Consider the following 21,773-nt stretch of genomic DNA (forward strand, 5'->3'; position numbering starts at 1 on the left):
TTGGCCTTCGCTTAGAAAGCAAGCTGAGCAGAGAGGAAGTTCCCAGACGCTCGCAGAACAAAGGGTGTGCAAACAGCAACCTTCCGCCAACTTCTGCAGTTGCATGCAGGGCTCAGGTCCTGGTGCGAGCCACACAAACGTCCTCCTAAGCGTCCTCTCCCACCGGGCAGAGCCCGCTCTTCCCCTTGGTACACTCCAGAATTGAGGGCAATGAAGCAGGTTGGGAGACGGCTAGAGCGTAGGTGGAGGAAATCAAGTGATGAATCTGACCGAACACACTTAAGAGCCCACTATCGGGCCTATGCTGTGGCGGTGAGGGCGGCGAAAAAGAGACACTTCTCCGCTTCCATTGCCTCCTCACAATGCCGTCCGGCGGAGCTCTTTCGAGTGGTGCAAGGCCTGGTTCACCCAGGGCCAAAGGAAGAGCTGACTCCACCCTCAAAGGCCCGCTGTGACGACTTTGCCGAGCATTTTAGGGAGAAAATCGCTCAGATTCGTCACGAGCTGGATTCCACTATTGATTCAGAGGTTTTAAGGGAGACACCAACGCTGCCGTCTGGTCCAGAATTATTGGATGAATTTCAGTTATTGCGGCCCGATGATGTGGACAAGGTGCTTGGACGAGTACGTCCTACCACTTGCCTTCTGGACCCTTGCCCGTCTTGGTTAATAAAGGATTCCAAGCACGGGATTGGAACCTGGATCTTGGAAGTGGTTAACGCTTCTCTGAGGGAGGGTCGGGTGCCTGCCCCTTTAAAGGAGGCGGTAGTCCGACCGGTCCTGAAGAAGGCGTCACTGGATCCAGGGATGGCCGCTAACTATAGACCAGTGGCCAACATCCCGTTTCTGGGCAAGGTGTTAGAGCGAGTGGTGGCGGGACAACTCCAAGCACTCTTGGATGAAACTGATTATCTGGACCCATTTCAGTCCGGCTTCAGACCCGGGTACGGTACTGAATCTGCCTTGGTCGCCCTGTACGATGACCTGTGCAGGGAGAAGGACAGGGGGAGTGCGTCCCTGTTGGTTCTCCTGGACCTCTCAGCGGCTTTCGATACCATCGACCATGGTATCCTTCTGGATAGGCTGGCGGGATTGGGGGTCGGAGGCACCGCTTTGCGGTGGTTCCGCTCCTATCTCAACGACCGATTCCAGAAGGTGGTGTTGGGGGACTATGGCTCTGCGCCATGGCAGCTTTGCCATGGGGTACCGCAGGGTTCCATTTTGTCCCCTTTACTGTTCAATATCTACATGAAACCGCTGGGAGAGGTCATCAGGAGGTGTGGGCTGCGGACCCATCAGTATGCTGATGATACCCAGCTCTACCTCTCGTTTTCCACCAATCCAGGTGAGGCAGTGGCTGTACTGAACCGGTGCCTGGCCGAGGTAATGGGCTGGATGAGGGCCAATAAACTGAAGCTCAATCCAGACAAGACGGAGGTCCTGTTGGTTGGCGGTTCGGGCTTCAGAGAAGGTGACCTGAACCTTGTCCTGAATGGGGTTGCACTCCCTCCTAGGGACAAGGTCCGCAGCTTGGGAGTGCTCCTCGACCCGGAGCTTTCACTTGAAGCTCAGGTGACAACAGCGGCGAGGAGCGCTTTCCTCCAGCTTCGGCTGATTCATCAGCTGCGCCCCTACCTGGAGTACGACTGCCTTGCAACAGTGACTCATGCGCTGGTGACCTCCCGTCTTGACTTCTGTAACGCGCTCTACGTGGGGCTACCCTTGAAGACGGTCCGGATACTTCAATTGGTTCAGAATAGAGCTGCCAGGCTGCTGACGGGGACTGGACGTTATGTTCACATGACGCCAGTTCTCCGTCAGCTTCACTGGCTCCCCATTGAAGTCCGGGCCCAATTCAAGGTGTTGGTAATGACCTATAAAGCCCTAAACGGCTTGGGTCCTGGTTACCTGAAGGAGCGCTTACATCCATATTTGCCCAGTCGCCCCCTGAGATCGGCGGGAGAGGCCCTTCTCCGGGAGCCCTCCGTGAGAGAAATTAGGAGGGTGGTTACTCGGAGAAGGGCTTTCTCAGCGGTGGCGCCTAAGTTATGGAATGCGCTCCCCAGAGAGGTCCGCCTGGCGCCGTCGTTATTTGTTTTTCGGCGCCAGGCTAAGACCTTTTTATTTAAGCAACATTTTAAATGCTAAATACAATTGAATTTTATCTGGCCAGGGCGGCTTATTTTATAATGTGAGTTTTAATTAAGATTATTTTATATGGATTTTAACTTGTTTTATCTATGTTGTAAGCCGCCCCGAGGCTTCGGCGAATGGGGCGGCATAAAAATGTTTTAATAAATAAATAAATAAATAAACGCTGGGCACGCTTACCGGGAACTCGCACAGGCGACATCCCCCACGCCCCGTGACAGCAAGAGCCGACCTGTGCAATCACTGTGCGATTGCTGCAGTTTGAAGAGGCTGCCACAAGCACATGCCTGGTTCTCGCCTGCGCACCCATTTCAGCCAAGGCCACAATGTCCTCTCCCTTCGAGTGCCCTCCTCCTCTCTCCCCTTGGAGAGAGCCATTTTCCACAGGGGAAGAAAAGTGGGCATGGGGATTGCTCTCCTTGCAGGGAAAACAAATGAGGACGCTCACACCTGTGGAGGGGCTCCGTGCTCGCGACAGCATGCTGAGAGTCTCGCGCTGGATGGCCGGTGCTCTTCCTCTCATCTGCTGGGTTTCAGAACAAGAGGCCTGCAGCAGGCACTTGGAGAACACTTGAGAGACGCCTGCATTTCCCCTGCGAGTCAGATAAGCCTGGAGGTGGACCCCCTATCCCAGCTGTGGCGTGCTCCGTGGCTGGTACATCATAATGACATGAAAATGAGAGTGAGTGACACTGTTATTAACCTTTGCTACCTCAATAAATCATAGCAAGCAGCAGCGATTATTCCAGCTTTCTGACAAATGCTGCTTACGCAGCGCATCGCTCCCTTGTTCTCCAGCTCCGAGGCGCTCTGTCTTTTAACAACTGGAAGCAAAAGGCATGCAGCTGCTCACGGCAACTGAGTGTTCCTTCATAAAGGCCTTTAACAGACTTCGTTCGGCTCGTCTCTTTGCCGGGCAGCGGAATCCCTGAAATGCAGAGCGTGGGCAGAAGGGCTGCCCGGTGTCCCTGGTGTCGTCTCCCAAGGGGGTGCTCCTGCAGTGGGGAGGGAGCTGCCGTCTGTGCTGCTTATTCCATGCTTCACAGGGAGAAGGGTCCTGGGTTCACACCACCATCAAAAGGGCCTCCAAGAACAAGACCTGGCAGAATATCCCTGCCAGTCAAAATGCGCAGTATGAGAGCTGGTAGGCCAATGATCTCACTCTGCAGGAAGACAGTCCTTGAACTCAGTTGTCGGGGTTGGCTTCGGTTTGCACATCTTTCAGGCGTGCATGTGAAAAAAAGCAGCAGCTAATAGTGAGCAGTCGGGAAGTGCAAGGAAACTGTTCTGGGTGCCAAAGCCATCAGATCCCTGGTCCTGGCTTTCTGAACTCCAGTCCACTTTGCAGTGGCCCAGAGTCCGAATTCCCGGTGAAAACATTTGCAGGATGTTAAGGAGACATGGAGACCCACACGCTGCAGCAAGCTGCCTGGCGGCAATGAGTGGGGCAGAAACATGGCTGCCAGGAATGGCAGCTGGGGCGGCCACTTGCGCCTTCCCTTGCAGGATGCCAGTTGTGCAGCGGGGGGTCGACACGCGTTCTCTCACTTCTTCTTGGCCCCGCTCACATTGCAGGGCCAGGGCAACCACAAGAGGGAATCCACAGATTGTGGAGTGATGGATGCCAAAGGGTTCGTGCCAGTCCTGGTGGGCAGTGTTCCCATTTTCAACTAAAGAACTAGTATACCAAGGCTCTAGGCCTTGTGGTTATGGAGGCATGTATAAAATAAAACATGATCGTTTGTGTTTGTTAATGTGCTTTTGGACTGCACCTCTTGGCAAACTGTATCTCTGCCACAAAGTACTGGAATCCATCTAGACATCCTTTCCAACCAGTGAAAACAGTCATGAGAATGATGGTAGAGGAGCAAGTATTCCATCTAGGAATGTCAGAAAATTCAAAGCAGATTCCAATGACTTTGGATTTGAATGAATTTGATATGTGGATTTCACAACGGACCAGAATCAGGCACGTTACATGGATTCCGTGGATTCAGGTACCTTCTTTTTTACAGTTTTTCCAGAATTGTTTATAAAACTATGATAGTTCATAGAACATGATGGTTTTAATTTTTTTAAAAAGCAAGGGTTTATATGCCTTCAGTATCTCTTCAGTCACCACTGTGGATCACTAAAAAACCAGATCCGAAATATTGCATGCCAGTAAAAGCTGCATAAATTGCAACAGATGTTTTCTGTACTTTTCAGAAGGCGAAACAATCGGATTCCAGCAATGAGCAGAATATTGAAACCAAAAACTCCTGACAATCCATGAAACACCCTTGGAACAGATTAAAACAAAATTGGTTCATCCCTGATTCAAGCACACAGTCAGGGATACGTTCTGCATGCCTGCTTGGTTCTGACTTCTGCAGGGTAGAAGAGAATCTGGGATCATTCACACACTGCCAGGAAATGGCAGTCGCGAGAAATATTTCTGCCATTGCTTCCTCGTTATTTGTGGATTGCCCTTCATGTTCCAGGAAGGTTGCCAACTTTTGAACTGAATCCTGTTCCAAAGTTTGATGTACAGTAATTAGTACATGATAAATATTTAGTTCCTTAGCTATAGAGAAACTTTATTCATGGATTCCTGACGATCAAACCTCTGTTAATGATGTAGGAGCAAGACATGCAGCTTTTTTCCTGATAATTTAGGTTCCAATGTTGATCAGAGCTGCTGAAACAGATCAAAGAGTCTCTGGTTCTGTTAACCTGCAATGCCTACCTGATATCCTGGCTTGTGACAAACCATGGTTTAAGCATTACAGTTTAGAATTAGACATCAGGGTTCAAACCTGGTTCCCAATTCTGGTTTGGAGGGCAAATTGAGATTTCTTGATTTCTCAACCAGGTAAGGGCAAATCAGCCCCTCCTTCTTGTTCACCCAAAATTATCAGCAAGTGAAACAGAGTGTGAGGTGTCGGTGTTGGGGGCATGAGTCTGAAAGGTGCTAATGCCACAACAAACCATGGTTTAGTGATAAACATGAACTAGGAAGTCTCATTTCCAATCATGGTTCAAATCTGGATATTCTGCAGGAGCAAGGTTTGGAATTAGGATAGGCATTAGGTTGGCTATACAAAAGCAAAGCTTCTCTCAAATGCATAAGAGACAGGAGAGAGAGAGTAAGAGAGAGAGAGAGATGGATCCATTGAGTGTCTTTATGATTACAGTCCTGTAACCAAAGATTTTGTTTGTTTGTTTGTTTCAGAAGAATGAATGGATTCAGATGGGTAAATCTGCCAACTTGGATTTTGTTCAATGCCAGCTTAATTTCATCCCATTTCTGCATTGGATTACCACTTTCCCTTTTTTAAGTCGGCCCTAAAATGTACACATATTTCTGTGCAGTTTTCGAACTGCATACATTTCTATGCACTTTTTTCAAAAATGTGCATTTTGTGCACACATTTTCCCACAAATACTTTGTTGCAAGCAATTTCCCACCTGAAAAATGTGTCAGTCTGTGTATTCCCCCAAATACATTCATTTTTGTCCACACCTTTCCAAATGTTCTCATTTTTCTACCTTCTTTTTCAAATCCATGAATTTTTTTAAAGCAACTTTTTGCAAACTCTGCCTGAAACCTTGGGAAAGCACGAATTCCCAAGTCTACTTGTATGCCACTCTGTATTTAGATTTGCAAAGTGTTGATTAGGCAAATTTGCATTGAACTATCAACCAATCACATTTCTGTATCTGCTGGATAATCCCACCTAACAGCACATGTTCTCTCCTGTCCTTTGGTCCCCTATGACGCTTTCTGTAGCCTTCTTTTTGCTCAAGCCCATCCAAAATAAAGAGAAAGATGCTGCTCCCAGACTGGTCAATGGTTCCTCACAGAGCATCTCCCCCTAAGGACATAAGAGTCCGGTGGATCAGACCAAGGGTCCATCTAGTCCACCATTTTGTCCATCCAGTCATATGGATGTGTGAGGAATCCATTTTGGGACTGGAAATCTGTCGGACTCCCTGCACTTGCTCCCCGGCCTCCAGCCTGCCTTCTTGCAGCTGTGAGTCCACTTCCTAGTGAACACACTGGATGTTCACGCAGGAACCCTCCAGAAATTGCTCCTGCACAAATGCTGTGCAAGCAACGTCTGTCTTCTGCACGTGTAATTTGCCGCCCTCGTGCTGCCTGTGACATGGAAGTAGGTTGCTGGTTGAGCAGCCCGGGTTCCACAAGTCCTCACAGAGTTCCTCTCAGCTCTGTTCACTTCCTAGGACAGGACTGAGCATGAGAGTAAGCCTGCAAAATGAAGAGGAATGGATCCTGAGGAGCAAGACCTAAGCACAAGTCCTCTGCCACCCAAGTTCCCCAGCAACCGGTGCACAGGGGCATACTTCCTCTGATACTGAAAGTAGCACATGGCCCTCAGGACTAGCAGCCTGGCTTTACTTAGTCTTCCTCCACAGGGCCTTGACCCTGCCCATCCAGTGTTTCTCTGCCTAGCCCTGCCAGCTGGTCTCTCGGATAATCTCGGCCTGAAGAGGGCTAGTCCTCATGATGGGGGCTGTGTGCCTCCTCCTCTCTCAATCATATCCATCCGAAGGCCCTTTCTAGGCACAGAGACCAGATATTCGGTTCCAGGAGCCTGCTTCCACACACCCAGTGGTCCTCACTGGATGGAGGCAACTGAGAGCAATGGAAGAATTGCAGTCAGTTGTGCAGCAGGTCCCCCGTGCGGGCTGCAATCATGATATATCGATGGCAGCAGCCCACGGTTCCAGCTGGGAGAATGGGCTGCGGTTGCTCAGTGGCAAAAGAAAGGAGTCCAGCACATGCTTAGAGACACTCTTTCCCTTTGCCTTTGTCTGCAGCAGAGCTGTGGCATTGAAGCAGACTTGGTTCTGGCAATGAGCCAGAGAAAATAGCTTGTTGATTCTCTTGTGCTTTCTTAATTACTTCAGTCTGTATTTGGAAATGAGAAGCCACTTAAAAATCCCCTCAAAATATTCAGCATCTGATTTTAAATTAAGTAACTGTGTGTATCAGACATTGGGTTATTGATGGATCTGGGCAGTGGAACTGGGCCTTTGTTGCCATGTGCTTGAATCTAATTTGGGAGAGAAAAGCTTTGTCATACTCATCTCCCTGTGACTTATGTGTTCAGAGTTGACTTTATTTTCTCCCAATCTTATTAAGAACCTATTACACAATGAACGGGGCCGCAGAGCATGTAAGGTTAGGAGAAAGCCCGGCTTTACTGCCATACACAAAGGACAGAAAGAGAGAGAGAGAGACGAACCCAATGGACATAAATCGCCCTGACTGTCAGCAAGAAACCCTCCAAGAGCTATTTATTTTGCTGTCTTCCTTCAACTCAGGATCAAAACCAAAGTGCTGAATTCACCAAGTCCCAGAAATGAAGAAGAACCAGCGAGTTCCCTATGGCCCCAATCCATGCGCAGAGGGGCGCGTTTCCTACAGCAAGATCTGCTTAAAGTGACGGCGGTCACGGAATACCTGCACTGGAGCACGCCACGTCCTTTCATGAAAGGTATGACGAGACGGCCTCACAGTGGTGTACCTGTCCTTTCTTGCCTTAGCACCCCTTCCATCTGGTTTGAATGAGCCCCATCCTTCTGTGATATGCCTCCCACTGATACCCATAGTTTCTAACTTCAAATTGTAAGCTCCTCAGGGCAATGACCTGCCGGTTTGCTTATGTGACCACATAAGACCTCAGCACACAGCTGCAGCAGCTCTGTGGGAAAAATAGCCCCTGTGCCCCCTTTTCTCTTAGGCTGGCTAAAGATGCAACCTATTGCAAGGTTAAACCCTTTCCCTTTCTTTTCTTAAAGGGGAACGTTCGGTTCTTCAAAGGTGAGAATACTGGGATTGAAAACAACTCAGTCTTGCTCGAGCAGGGCTTCTCTGGAATGATGAAAGAAGCAAAGGCGAGTCGCCAGCACGCTGCCAAGGCTTCTGCCGAAAGAGAGGCGAGCGCCTTTCTGTCAGTTGCAAGAGGGACAGCTGGAGTCTCTCCTCTCACTGTCAGAATGTGGACATATTGCATGTCAGGGGGAAGGTAACAAATGCAGCAGGACAACATCACCATCTGTCACCGACAGAGACACTGCAGGAACAAAGGGCCAGGCTTTGCTCGGAGGAGATGCCAGATCCAGAGAGAGGCTGACTTATACGTGACTTTTGCCGACACAACTCACATCGCTGAGAGGCCTCTCCAAGGCAGCCCCTTCCCGTAAATCCATTCAGGGCGGGCACCAGAGGGCGGACTGTGCAGGCCTCTGCTGGGGGTCCATGGTGGAAAGGGGGCCCCTCAGCATACCGGGCTGCCATTCCTGTTTTTCACAGGAGAGTCCCTGCTCTGTGCCAAGCCTGCACCTTCCCCTCTGGAGCTGGGGGTGACTCGCTTATGTGCCGCTCAGTTTGAGGTCCCATTTAGGGCTGCTGCCGACATCTGTACTTCCTGGCTTTGTGTTGTTCCGTGCTGTCAGGTTGTCTCCAACGTATGGCGGCCCTAGCAATGACTGCCCTTCAGAACGTCCTGTCCTTCACAGCTCTGCACAGCTCTTGTAAATTCAGAGCTGTGGCTTCCTTGACGGAGTCCGTCCGTCTCCTCTCCAGTCCTCCTGTTTTTCTTCTGCCTTCAGCTTTCCCAAGCACGAGAGGCTGGGATCCTCTTCTCCAGCAATTCTTGCCTCCTTGCGACGTGCCCAAAGTATGACGGCTTCCGTGTTGTCATTTTTGCTCCCAAGTCCTAGCTGAGTGCTACAAATAACTGCTCACTGCAAATAAAGCCAAATGTGATGCTCAAAAGCCATTCTCTGCCTTGGAGCCCTGCCTCCCGGCTTTCTTCCTCCCACCTGAACACCTGCCTCCAGCTCGTGCTCTCTGCCTTGACTTTTTGCAAGCTTCGAGGAAGCATCAAGCTCTTACTAGTGAGCCTTATGAGAAGCATTTCATCCTTTTAGAATGGGGGAAAGCTGCACCACATCCAACAAACCCACCCATTGTTCCTTCTTGGGAGGGGAAAGAGTGAGGCTGGGGAAGGAGGCGTGCCCATCTGAAGAACCCCAAAGAGCCAAGTTGCTACTACAGGTGGGCCAGATTTGACCTCAGGCATGAGATTTTGCTGTCCTGGTTTAGAAAAGGGCAAGAGACCATCACTCACGCAGTGTGCAAAGGAACAGAGGAGTTTGAAAAGGGCCTAGGCCAGAGTTCTGAGCCTGCAGTCCTGCCAGCCTTCTCCACATCAACATGAGGACATCAGTAGGTGACCCAGGCTAAGCCAAGGTAGAGCCACTGGGGGAAGAGGGACCACTCTTGCCGGGGGGCATCACAGACAGATGCCATGTGCAAGCAAGGTGATCTCAGTGGCAGTTCCCCCTGCAGTAAAGAGGACAGCTATGGGGTCGGCTGGACCGGTCCCTCCTCTTCTGGAGAACCTCCACGTGGCAGACAGCTCCTCCTGTCTGGATGCCTCCACCCAGAGGGGGGAAGAAGGAGGCTGGGCCACCAGCTGGAGTGGTGGATTCCCACAGCCCCAGACACTTCCTCTCCCGCCCCCGGCATGCCCATTGCAACCTGGTGGGAGCAGCCACCACTGTCCAGTCCATGCGGACTGCAAGGGAGGCAGACCTGGAGGGACCTGGAGCTGGGACTCTGGCCGGTCCTCTAGGATTGTGCCCTCCGTGTTGCTCCGTCACATCTTCTGTTGGTTTGGATGGCAGATTTGGCAGGAGGAGACGAGAATGCCAGCCATGCAGGAATCCCTGCACCCTCTGTCTCCCCGTGCCCCAGGCACGCCATCCTGTATCTGCTCAATCTTTCATCGTTCCCAATACAAATTTACAAACAATATGAACATATTCTTTAAAAACAAAAGAAAAGGCTGGTAATTGTTGTTCCCCACCCCCTGCTTGGGGTTTCAATTACATCCACCATCTCACGCTCGGTCGGAAGACCCACTCCCAGATTCATTAAATGCAGGAACTAACTTTCCAGCAAGAAGTCGGAGTAGGTGAAGAGGGTAATGATTTCATTTTCTTCATTCTGGGGAATTGCATCTCTGTCCTAGGGCAAAATGCCTGTGTAAATGCAAACAAAGGGCAATTTTAAACTCCATTTACAATGCTAATGCAGCTCAAGCAGGAGGTGACCTGAGTAAACTGGAGGAGCTGCCATTTTCGCCACTTTTTGTGTCTTGCCGAACACCCTGTGATGCTGTGCAGTGGAAGACGTGGTGTCAAAGGCACTCTTGTTGCCAAACAGAGAACTGAAGAGGCACAGTGGTTCGACTGTTGGACTGGGACCAAGCACTGCTCTCAGCCTAGCCTACCTTGCAGGGTTCCTGTAGGGATAAAAATGGGGAGAAGAAATGGGTTTTGGCCAATACCTGGGATGGATGAGGGCCCTCTTGATCTGTGTCAAATGATCTCTTCTCCTTCCTTGCGTGGTCTTCTCCCGTCAAATTCTTCTCTGACACGGACTGCCCCAATGTTGCTGAGATCAAACAGAGGGAGGCCTTTCAACGTTAAGGGCTGGCATTTGAGGCAATTAAGCTATAATACTGCCAAAGTAGGAGCTGGGCAGAGGCCTTTGCCCTTCCCTGTGCCATTTCAGTAATTAATGTGCATTTAAAACACAGTTTCTTTTTCTTTTTGCTTTTTCTCTGTTTTAATTTAGCACTTGCCCTGTCCTCCCTCTCTCCCTCCCTCCCTCCCTCTCTTAATGGCTTAGGTATAATGTGAAGAAAAATGTTGACTATGGGTCTCGGCGTTGGCCCAGAAGTTTGCATCTTATTAAATTGCTAATAACATTTCAGGACGCTTGTTTCTTAACTTTGCATCAGCAGAGAATGGAAGAAATACAGCAGCGTTGGATGAAGTGATGTCTGAGTCGTGATCGCTTTTTTTTAATTGCATGTTTTCCTATTTCCATTTATTTTATAATCCCAAAAGCTTGATTCTGATTGTATTTAACGACTTCAAAGGCTAGTCTTCTTAAGACAGACTCTAGTAGAAAAATTAATGCAAGGAATTTCCCTCCCCTGAAAATAATAATAATAATAATAATAATAATAATAATAATAATAATAGTAATGGTTATTCATATGCTTGAGGCATTTGTGCAAAATCTGTTGCACAAATTTGCACAAAAATCTGCAAAATCAGTTTTTAATGAAAAGTGGCACAAACTTGCCGAAAGTGGGCCAGCGGAGGAGTGTCCTCACCCACGGAGACGTCTGCCTTCGCCAGATGTTTCTTTTTTCCATCTGACTCATGATTCTGTCCTTTACATATAGAACTGAAATCCACCATTGGAACTGGAGGCAAACCAGCTGTTTAACATATTCAGGACATAATGATGGGAGCACTCCTGTCAATTGCCTCTTTAAGCATATCTAATATCTTTATTGAAATGTTTTTAGCCATATCGGTTTTAAATTTTGTGTACTGCAATGTCATGTCGCACTTGTGCTTTTCTAATGTTATGAGCTGCGGTGAACTATCGAGAGAACTTCAGCTATTGGATGGTATAGAAATGGAAAAAATAATTCAATAATTACATTTCTCTTGAAAAAGTGAATATTATCGTTAGGTGATGCCAACAAATCTTGCAATTATATAGCTTGAAATTTGTCCGTTTATAATATTTACTTCTGCTAAATTTGATTTATATCACACTGCTCATTATAGCTCACATCCATAATATTAAAATGCATAATAGAATGCAATATAATTAACAGAATCAATCAATCAGTCAAAAACAAATAGAACACCTACCTAATCCCCAAGGCCTGCACAAATAAACACATCCTTGATGCCTAAATGACAAATACATGGGGGACAGTCAAATCTCTACTGAAAAAGAGTTCCAAAGGTGGAGTGCCATCACCAAAAAGGCCCTGCCATGTTTGGGCGCAACACAGTCACCCTTAAGGGTGCCACGCATGAACCCTTCCAGGCTGATCTTAAATCCTGGGGTGGGCAGTACTGGGAAAGGCAATCATTTGGGTACCTGGATCCTGACCCTGGATCCTAGCAGCTCCCCAGTGGCCACTGGCAGTGGCCCTGCCACAGGCACGGTGTTGGAGCAAGACAGTCATGGGCGCTATCTGAAACCGGGAGCGTGCTGGATGCAGCACAGGGCTAGGAGCCTAGCGAGTGGACCAGGCAACTGATCTGCGCTGACCTTCCAGGCCCACGAGGCACTGGATTCTGAAGAAGGCGCAGAGAGGGAGGTTGTGGGAGGACAAGGAGAGCAATGGGAGAGAAGGGCCTTCAAGCTCCTGCAAGGTGGATGCCTGAGGTTTCCCAGGCTGACCCAGCCTGACATGCAAGGGAAGGGAGGTTTGTAGGAGAGGCAGGAGGGAGACCAGCTGCCTCATCTTGCTCCTAAGATAAGGAGTGGAACTGTTACCTTGCTGAGCTGTCGGGAGAGATGAGCTACCCATTTCCTCGGACCTGCGAGTTGGTTGTCCACCAGGGTCGACCCCACATTGTTAATGAAAGGGAAGGACTGGGGAGAAGTTCCCTGTTAGGGCCCAACGTGCACTCTTCACATGGGCAGAGGCTGTTGTTCAGCTTGCTAGAGGGCTTTTAGAGTTACATTGTCTTGTTAGCTGTAAAGTGTCAATGAAAGTTCTGCATTGTAAAGAACTGTCTGGTGTTTGCAGCCTGAGTGCAAAGGGGAAAGAGCTGGGCTCTGGACAGAGAGCTTGGAAGACTTCAAGCCACTTTCAAAGACCCAAAGTCAAAGGTCTGGGGAAGGCTAGATCATCAGATAGATGCTTCAGGGTAGGGTGCAGGAGGATCTCACCTGCTGTGCACACCTGCACAGGTAAGGGGCAGAAGAATGCACACCTGTGTTGTATTATGATGTGTGGAACTAAGAAGAAAGAGGGGGATTTCAAGGGGGGAACCTGTTGAGACAGGGAAAGGAGATCTGAAGCAGGATGTCTTCAAGAGGGGCCAGTCTCTGCCCATGTCCTCCTGAGTCCTTTCTGCATTACTGTGGTGAAATGGTGACATACACAGAAAGGGGATGTACAAACACACCTCTGCCCCATTGGCCATAGATACCTCTGGTCTCCCCTGGACCCATCCTCCAGTCCCAGCACGACAACTGTAGAAGCTGTTCTCTGATCCTACCTGGAGCTCCTTCTCACCTCGTCTTCATTTGCAGAGTGGGGTCAATACAGATTCCAAGCTGGTTTTGCTCAGGTGGGCTCTGCTTCCATTCTGGGAAACGAGTGCAGGCCTTTGCTCTTTTCCCACCATGTTACCATCTGCTGCTTAAGACCAATTAGCCTCCAGAGCTTGCCATCCTACTTGGCTCACCCACCTTTTCTGCCTCTGACCTCTGTCTGTCGCACACCAAGTGCTTTCCATGCTTCAGGAGCTCGCATTTTTCTCTGCACACCAAGTGCTTTCCATGCTTCAGGAGCTCGCATTTTTCTCTGTCTTTGTTTGCTCTCTTACGTCGTCGTGCCTTGGGCTAGTCTGACAACGCTCGTTGGCTTGTTCTTGCGACATTTCAAAATGTGTGGTTGTTCAGATTTGGACAGATGCATGTTGACCTCAAGAGCTGGCATTCAATGCACCGATCCAGATGCTGAGATCAGATTTCACCATCCATATCTTTGACGGATTAGAGGAATGAATCAAGCCAATATAAAATTCCTTGCTTTCCATTGCAGGCCTGATCCTGTTGTGCAGTCACTGCTGCTACAGGCGCACTTTGTGGTACTGTCAAATATTGAATGCCTCATGTCCAATCCTGCCTGCTCCTGCGTGACAGCTGTCAGATGCCGTCGAATGTTGCGGGCAGGTTGTCAGTTGCTGTCAGAAACTCCCTGCCACTTCCTGTCTGCTGCCTGTCATTGTCAAATGTTGATCACTACATATCAGATATGGTCAGATCCTGACTTGTTTTTGTACCTCAGCTCAAACGGCTCCTATCCTTCCTCATAGATTGCTGTTAATTTCATTTCTACACTGCCCAATAGCCAAAGTTCTCTGAGCAGTTCACGGCAGGACAAAAAAGCAATACCATAAAACGAAATGAAATTGCCATTAAATCTTATAAAAAGAAACACACAAAATTAAAAATAGCTAAAAGCATGCAGTGAGCAATGACCCTGTAGAAGAAAAGCAGCTGTGCTGCATAAGCCCCCAAGTCCTTCGATAGCCAAGCACAGCTTTAAAAGCTCCAGCCTGAAGCACTGCCTTCCTCTGGTACCAAAAAGATGACAAGGTTGGCACCAGACAGGCCATAGTGGGGAGGTGAATACACAGATGGGGGCCACCACAGAGAAAGCCCTTCCTCCTGTTACAGCCCTCTGACCATTGTTTGGAGATGGCACTTGGAGGACGGGCCTGGCTGTGGAGCATGAGTGTCAGGGCGGAGTCCAGTGAGGAAGGGCGCTCTGTTGGGTACTTTCGCCTCAAGCCGTGAAAGGTCTCCTCTTCACTTGCACTTCCTGTCAAGGATTGACCTCGGCTTCCCCAGCCATGAAGCCAGGCAGCCCCTTGACCTGATGGTGTACTTTCTCTGTAGTTTGGAGACTATCAGTAATATAAACTCATGACATATCTGTTGTTGCGGGCAGTAACAGCTTATATCACAAGGTGTGGGGCAAGGAATGGAAGGTATTGAAGGTACAGGCATGGTACCGTCAATATTCCAAACTTTTATCCAAGGGGAGGGGAGGGAAGGAGACTGGGGTGCCGCTAGGAATCCGCATGGGCTTCTAAAGACATAACTGGATCCCCAGGGGCTTGAGGGGATTGCCTATCCAGGGTCTTTTATTATTTCTTATGATTTGATTTTAGCTGTTTTTACATGTCATGTATTTCAGGATTTATATATATTTTACTCTGATTTGCTCTCTGTTTTATGAACTGTTGTAAATTGCACAGAGAGTTTCAGCTGTGGGGAGGTATAGAAATGAAGAGGAAGAGGGGAGGGGAAAGAGAATGAGAAGTTGCCCTTGGCCCAGGCCAGCTTCCCTTCCCAGCCCCTGACATGCACCTTTCCCTCCTCTTCAAGGTACATTCATAACCTTGGAGGATGCAGCCTGCTCAGTTCTTCCAATGCCATCTGTGAGAGGATGGGGCAAGAGCTCAGCTTTCTCAGCTTTTTTTCATTCAATCTCAGGGCCTCCTAGCTAACATCAGGAGCCCAGAAATTTGTACCCTTAACCTCCTGGGCATTTTAACAAAATCCTTATCTTAAGCATGAGAAGGATGCTGTCATTTTAAATGCCGGAAATACAGCTTTCACACTGCTGTTTTACTTGATATTTTACCTGCATTATCTCTTTGTCGATGTTAATGGTTACTTTTATATCTTCCTGAAGTTTTAAGCTGTATTGCAACTGGAGTACAAAATATGAAGCATGGTACATAAATGTCATTTAAAAATAATTAAGAAATAGTGGAAAAACTCTTGGACGCAACTGGAACCTGGTTTAGGTCCAATGGGTGGAGCCAGGAACAGTGGTTAGTCATTCTTTGCAGTGTGTGTGTGTGTGTGTGTGTGTGTGTGTGTGTGTGTGTGAGAGAGAGAGAGAGAGAGAGAGAGAGAGAGAGAGAGAGAGAGAGAGAGATGCAATGTTGATAGATTTCATCACTAAACACACTCGCATTTATCTGGAAGTAAGTCCCACTTAATTTAATGGCACTTTCTGAGCAGACATGTATTGGATTCCGGTTACTGTGATATTGACTCAAGAATGCGTGTGCAAAAAAGACAAGCCGTGACTCACACAAATGTGGAGGAAGGCCATGGCGTGGCAAACCGAATAGCCACTGTTCTCGTGCTTAGCCCAGGAGACCAGACCTGAGTCCACACGACGTGAAACGCAGCCCATCTCTGCAACCTCAAAGCTATCATGCTGCAGGATGCAGAGGACCTGCAACAGCGCCAGAGGGCAAGCCACCCTTACCAGAAGTCCTTCAGCTCCGCACAGGATGGGGCCCCTGAACTTCTCCTGTGCTAAATTGGCTGGGGAGTGCCCTAGCAATTAAGATGTCATTCCTCGTCTATTATGCCTAAAGACCCCTTTTCCTCACAAGAATTTCTTCAGAAAGGCACAAAGGACTGTTCTCCTGTGTATTTTTTCACTCCCCAGATTCTCCGCTTCCTTTTATTTAGTGCTGGGGTGGTGGTGGGGGGGGGGAGGTTTCTTTTATTGTACTTCATTAACACTTTCCAATTTGGGAGGGGAAGAGGAGGAGGGGATACAACTGTTTCAGTGCATGACATCATAATAAGTTCCTGTCCCAGGAAACAAAAGTCTTTGGGAGACAAGCCCTGAGACAAGTCCTATTTATGATGTCACCGAAAAGACAGCAGCAGAAATAAAGAAAGGAAGGAGGAGGGGTGGAGGGAAGTTAAGAATAAACATCTGTATATGGAGGAGAACAATAACATTCGTTCCCTCTTTTGTATTTCTCTAAGAGCCAGTAAATTGTGTGCCTTGAATGAGAGACAGTGGCTTTTTGTATGTGCAGGTGTATTATTATTATTATTATTATTATTATTATTATGTGAAATTCAAAGTTTAGGATTCCCTTCATCCCCTTAACATTTAGGTTCTGTCACCGCATGTGAGTGTGAAGAATGCAGGTCTCTTTGGCCATTTCTTGAAGCAACTACTGATTCCGTGACTGGTTCATATAACGTCCTGCTGAGGTTGCTTGAGGTAATAGATTATTGTGAATCCAAGCAGGAATTCCGCCCAGATGAATGCATGTCCCAAACAAACATGGTTAACAATGTTGTTTGTCGCACTGTGGATATTCCAACATACTTCTCCACTGAAAAGAAAAATAATTTTGTTGTTGTTGTTGTTATGGAATTTCTATACCAACCAATAGCTGGATCAGTTTAGCTGCAAATCATACAGACTTTTGAAAAGCTTGCAGGTTAACATGGAAATGGTAAAGAATGGATTTACAAGTGAACCTATGCAGAAATTTCACCATCCTGATACTCATTAGCCTATCTGTACCTGCCATGGAACATGGAACATTCTGTTAGGAGGCCGGGTGTGTTCCCACTGCCCTTATCTTCATTCTCAGTACAGTGAATAGAAATTACAAGCTCTCTTGCAATATTTGTTAGAAGGTAGGTCTGGACCTGCAGCTTTTATTGCTTCACAATTTCTCCATGACTGATTAATTCTGATCATTTATTTCGACTCACAACCCATGTTTACAAATACCTGTTATTGGTAAATAAAACTCGTATGACTCACAGAGTTCAAGCAAGAATAGAATAGCAAATTGGATTGCCTTGATTATTCTAATCAGTAGATTGTTGCTTTAGTATCTATTTGAAGTTTCAGTGGATCTGAGATTACATCTTTCAACAAACAAACAAAAAACCCTTTTCATGCAAACACATTTTTCAATAAGAGTTTCTCTAAGTTGGATAACTGCTGATGTAATACTGCAAATACGTCTCTTAATCAGATGTTCTGGCCATGTTCAACAGTTGCCTCTTCTTTCTAGAAGGAGGTTATAATATGGATACACATTCTTTTGGAACACTGTATTGATGCACAGCTTCTTTTAAATTATCTATCTCATCTCATAAAAGTGAAAAAATAAGTGCTTTTTCACAAGGGAATGTCATTAGCCTCAGGGTGGCTGTAATTTAATAAATTTTAAAATGTGAGATGGCCCCTGCTCAGGGATTTTCATTCTTAATTAGGGCTACCAAATATTTTTGTGTTTCTTGTGGTTTTTGTTTTCCTCTAATGGATCGGGAATGCAGAAGTTATAAAAAATAGGGTCACAGGGAAGAGGAGATAGAAGAGAAATGCTAATTGTGTTTCACGTCACCATCTTCAAGGTGGAGAGGGTGTAGAACTATTTAATCCTGAACCAAGAATGACGCATGGTCAGCTAAACCCGTGTAGGTCAGGGAGAATGGGCATGAAGCAAATACAGGCCAATACACAGGTTTGGTACATAGTATATTGTATAGAAACATAAAAACAGAGCGAGTCAGAAGGGGCATCCTGGGCCATCTAGTCTGACCCCTGGCTCCAGCCAGCTCTGCTCACAACATGCCCATCATGTGCATGTCCAGCTTATCTTTGAACACCCTCACTGATGGGATACAATGATCAAGACTGAGTCCCACTTTCCATCTCTGTTGTAGCAAGACATGGAATTTTACAAGAAGTGATAGAGGGGGGAATGAGCTGTTGCTTTCAGCAGTTGTGATGTGTATATTGTAGCATCTTGTCCCACTCTTGGTGCTAGAGGATGATGGGAATCTCCTAGTTAATTGAGAAATTAGCTATGAGAAATTGAAAAAATTCTTCAACATCTCAGCAGTGACAGGTTTTAGTGTGCTTGGCAATGACAGCACTTCCACAAGCCATGGCAGGGTTGATTCTCCGGGTTTAGTAAGAAAAGCAGCAAATTCCAAGGACTGACCTAAGCCAGCTAAAAAGAAAGAAGCTGAAGAGGCTGGAAAAGTTCACTAGATTGGTTTAAATAATGGTGGATACTTCAGGAAGAGCTGTTCAATCAAAAAGGAAAGTACAATACGACAGGTATTCTTATCTGTGTGGATGTTTCATGTGTACATTCTTTTGTGTAAGAGCCATAATTTATGTCTCTTTATGTCTCAAGCCACTTAGAACACTTGTTTTATTGTGATTGAATGCATTTTAGAAAGATTTATGTAGAAAATGTATCTAAAGCATTCGCTTTGTAGGAAAATGTTCACTATGTTAATTTTTTAAATTCTGTTCGATATTGTACACTGCCCAGAGAGCCCCATGAGCTAATGGGACAGTTTATAAAATATTATTATTATTATTATTATTATTATTATTATTATTATTATTATTACAGCATTTCTAAAGTAGAGGTGGTACTTGTTGTTGTCGTTCATATTTGCAGCACCCCGATCTCTGTTCAATAGCTATCTGAAACCAAAGGTTTCCTAGGGGCTACCTTGATATTCTGCTGCCTACTAACGTTGACTTCCAGGTGTTCCCTTGTCCTTTCCTTTGCACCAGCTGAGGACAAAAGATGCGGAGGGCGCGGTTCCGGGGGCTTGCTGGATTGGCCAATGGCGCTGTGCCGTTTCTACACTCCAGAGTCAGTGCATGCCTGCTACAGCCTGATGAGACAGGGAGCTATTTAGATTTCAGATCATTTCACAGCTGCAAACCATAATTGCAGGGATAATAAAGTAGAAGTGATGCCATCCATTAAAAAGAACCTTAGACACTGGTAACGCTTCCTTGCTTTCCGTTCTGTTCAAGGCATTTGGGAACAGCTGAAAATGTTCAGACACACTCTGCTAGGGCATCTAAGATCGCTCTGCACCAAGATATATGGGGTTGAGTTGCCATATGTGACATATGGCATATATAACATATATAAGAGCCAGCTTATATATTCAGCAGAGTCAAGAGAAACAGGATATTTGCACAAGTACACTTGGTACACCAGCTGCAACACTTCCTGAGCTGGTCAGACTTGCCAATAGTTACCTAGGCCTTGGGTCTGTCACATTTAGGGCACGCTATCAGTTCTGCATGATCATAGAATCATAGAATATTAAAGCTGGAAGGGGCCATGAAGGCCATCGGGTCCATCCCCCTGCTGTTGCAGGACACTAAGTTACACCATCCCACTCAGGTGGCTGCCCAGTTTCCTCTTGAATGTCTCTAGTGTGGGAGAGCCCACCACCTCTCTGGGCAGCTGGTTCCACTGTTGCATTGCTCTGAGAGTAGGAAGCTTTTCCTGATGTCCAGCCTGAATCTGGGTTGTCGCAACTTGAACAGATTATTCTGCATCCTACACTCTTCTGGCATCAGCAAGAAGAGATCTTGGCCTTCCTCTTTGTGACAGCCTTTGAGGTACTTATAGAGGGATATCATCTCCCCCTCAGTCTTCTCTTCTCAAGGCTCAACATGCCCACTCAGTCTCTCCTCATAGGGCAGTGTTTCCAAACCCTGGATCATTTTTGTCGCCCTCTGCTGGACCCTTTCTAATTTACCTGCATCTTTCTAAAATCCTGGTGCCCAGAACTGGATGCAGTGTTCCAGGTGAGGTCTGACTAGTGAGGAGTATAGAGGAACTACTACTTCTCATGATTTGGAAGTAATACTTCTGTTAATGCATCCCAAAATAGCATTTGCCCTTTTGGCGGCTGCACCCATTGCAATATCCAGTGCATTGTCAAATGATAGAGTTCACTTCCGGTATGAAGTGATGTCAACTAATTAACAGGGGACTGGACAAATTCATGGAGGAGAAGACGATCCGTGGCCCCTTTCCTGATGGATCTCTGCTACCTCCAGTATCAGAGGAGACTGCTGGGAACACGGGGGAAAGTGTGCTGTTGCATTCACGTCCTGCTTGTGGGGTGCCCATGGGGACTGGTTGGCCGCTGTGCAAAGAGAATGCTGAGTGAATGGGCCTTGGTCTGATGCAGCAGAGCTTTCCTGATGTCCTATGTTCTTACGTATTGGAATTATATTACATAAGACCAGCTTCCTGGGTTCATTTCTAGGTGTTCATTTACCCTTTGAAATCCCAAGCAAGTTCTCTAAGGGGCTGGTTCTCTAAGGAGCCAGCTGTCTTGTTGCAGGAGTTATGGACCTCTGCAGGAGGGCTGTTCGGAGAACCTCTTGGAGGACACCAGCAGAAGTCCACCTGTCAGGCCTGTGGGAGAAGACTTTCTCCTGCATCACTCCCAAAGTGAGAAGTGTGCTTCCTCAAGAACTGCGCTTGCCTCTGCCCCAGATGCAGGAAGAATCCATTTTGGGTGTAGGAATCTGTCGGATTCCCTGGGCTTGGCTCCCTGGACTCTGGTCTTGGCCCCGAGTCCACGCAGCATTTGCCAGGAACCGAGCTGCTACACAAGCAGGATCCTTCTTCAACCTCCCCTGCAGCAGCTTTTGTTTCTGCCCCTGCACGTGATGCAGAAGGAGGCTGCCCGTTGCACAGCCCCTGCTCATGAGCATTTGTGGGCTTCTCCCCGGCTCAGCTCGCTTTCCAAGACCAGGCTGAGCAGGAAAGGAAATCCACAAATGCCAAAGGGATTGATTGATTCCACAGCGCCTCCTTCCAAGCTTCTCCCCTACTCTCCTGAATGTTAGGAAAGATGAGAATAGACATCTTTTTAATGTAGCCATTTTAATGTTTTGATGTTTCTGGGCACAATCCCATCCCCCCTAGAAGCCTCTGAGCGTGGACGAAGAGCGAGAGGCATCCAAGCCCCCACAAATTGTGGTGGAGGCAGCCTTTGCGGCTGGCTTTTCTCTGAACAGTCATCCTCAGCTGCCCAGATAAAGCAGGGAGGAGTGGGTGGGAAGGAGCCTGGAACACTGAAAGGAATCTGCTTAAGTCCTCAGCCCCAGCTTCACCCCTCCCTGGCACTGCCATTGCCCTCCTTCATCCCTCCAAAGCACCTCCATGGCCTCAGGGAGGGGCAGGAAACACCCACCCTGGGTCTTTCTCCACTGGCAGAAAGCACAGAGAGGGGGGTAGTTTTCAGGAACTGCCCCCCCACACTTCTCTCTTCCAGGCTCTTTGACAAAAGATTTATATTCCCAGTGTCTATCCAGCAAGCTACAGCCAGCAGAGAAAGAGTCTCTGAGCATGCACAG

The sequence above is a fragment of the Varanus komodoensis genome, unplaced genomic scaffold (assembly GCF_004798865.1).
Source record: "Varanus komodoensis strain SLA01 unplaced genomic scaffold, ASM479886v1 scaffold8, whole genome shotgun sequence".
Lineage (NCBI taxonomy): Eukaryota > Metazoa > Chordata > Lepidosauria > Squamata > Varanidae > Varanus > Varanus komodoensis.